The following is a 2,184-nucleotide window of genomic DNA, read 5'->3' as shown; positions in this document are numbered from 1 at the left end:
AAATAATTGTTCAGACCCAATAGAGAAACATTAAAATTTTTTGTCTTGCCGAAAACAAAAAACGGGCTGAACAAGAAGGCATCCCACAAACACAAACCAACCCACAAAAACATTCGACTGACGAGGGAAAGGAAAACGGCCGATAGATGATTAGAAATCCCATACAAGAAATCGATTTTTAAATCTACAAGAAGGGTGAAATACATTGGAACTTTTGGTGCAAGGGCAGGAGCGGGCCTAGCATTAGGGCAGCTAGGGTCATGGCCCAAGTTGCACAGGAGCAACGCTTCAGTTTTTGGCCCATCCATGGATCAGCCCAACAACACGGCTGGCGAAGCGTTCGCCTGACACAGCCCTCGCTCGTTCTCTAGAGTCGCCAAAGCCATATTCAAACTAGAAGAAAATATGGTAAAGCACGCGACGCCTAATCTTTCTAGTTATTGTCTCGTGAGGGCGTATATGTGCCTCTATATTTCAATTCTCCCCCATCCTGGCGGAGCTAGAGAATTGTGGAGGGAGGTGCGGCTTGCGGTCTAATGATAGAACACTAATGCAACTCAATAGCACCAAGCACCATAGCCATAATTTTAGCATGAATAGTTTAAAACAAGCAATATTGATGTAGATCAACAATGAAGTAGCCGTAATAATATATTTGTGCTTACCATTTATCAAACTACAGTGAGCAAATCCCACAATTATAACAACAAAAGATTGTCGGCGTTGGCAAAATACAATCCTTAACCAACTCAATAGCACCAAGCACCATAGCCATAATTTTAGCATGAATAGTTTAAAACAAGCAATATTGATGTAGATCAACAATGAAGTAGCCGTAATAATATATTTGTGCTTACCGTTTATCAAAATATAGTGAGCAAATCCCACAATTATAACAACAAAAGATTGTCGGCGTTGGCAAAATACAATCCTTGACCACGAAATCCTCACTGAAAAAGAAATAAACCATTCATTGTAAGAAACAATGTATATAATGTATCATTGAAAAATTGAAAAGAGGTGCATTACCTCTTATAGATCAAATCTACGCATTTTTCCTTCCATGTTCATGAAGCGATGAACCACAACATCATTGGTAACTTTCTTTTCTTCCTCCACATAGCAAATAAGTCAATTACTCAAGTGTGCATCACCCATGCGGTTACTAAGAGTTGTTTACACAATCTTCATCCCCGAAAATATTCTCTCCACTATTGCAGCAGCAATCGGCAATACTAGCACAAGTTTCAAAAGTCGATAAACCAATGGATAGCATAGATTTTTTTGTCTCCACCATTCTTTGTGAAAGCTCACTGATAGTATTTATATTGGAGAATCGATTGTCTCCTCTCACATCAACAATGTAGAGGCCAAGGTAGTGGCTAAGATCCCTCACATCATCAAAAACCTTTCCATGTTTTTCCTAGCATCCACAAAGAGTATTTAAATTTTAGTTACTTTGATTGCTGTTATAAATATCAATAACCAAATATCATAGGAAGAACAAAAAAAATCATAACCCTAGAATCCGTACAAAGTACCAAGACTGCAAGAGGAAAGACAGGAATTACAAAATTAAAGTAGCAAAATTTGATGGAAACTGAAACTCTGAAAGAATGAAGAATATTTGAAGTTGCTTACTCTGTGAAAGGATGGACACGAAGAGGAGAGAGGCGTGCTGACTGCTGAGTACGCTGCCGCTTGCTGCCTTGCTGCGCTCCTGGGCGACGGCCAGCCGCGATCGTCAGATTCGGAGAAGCCGAGAAGGCGGAGCGACGAACGACACAGAAGGCCTAGGAGGCGTGCAGTCGAAACGTCCGCAAGCCTGTTGGCTGTTGCGTACGATTGGGCGGGCCGCCAGGGTGCATGCGTTGATGCTGCTGGCTGCTGGGCCGCCGAGTTGCAAGGAGCTATGGGCTCTTTCCAGTTGGGCTGTGGGTGTAGGCATTTGGGGCCAGGGGGGTGCGAAGTATTCCGGCGGCCGCACCCAGTAAACACAACATGGAGAAGAAAGACTCAAGAGTCAGGGAGGGCGTTCGGTTCTCGGTTCGGTTTCCGTTCGGTTCTCTCGGTTATTGATGAAATTCGGTTCCTAGAAAATGGGAACCGATCGGTTCCAAAAAATTTTAGGAACCGAGCATTTCGGTTCTCGGTTATTTCGGTTCAGTTCCGGTTCTAACCGAA

Source organism: Miscanthus floridulus, chromosome 4, assembly GCF_019320115.1.
Source record: "Miscanthus floridulus cultivar M001 chromosome 4, ASM1932011v1, whole genome shotgun sequence".
Classification (NCBI taxonomy): domain Eukaryota; kingdom Viridiplantae; phylum Streptophyta; class Magnoliopsida; order Poales; family Poaceae; genus Miscanthus; species Miscanthus floridulus.
This window is presented reverse-complemented; position numbering follows the sequence as displayed.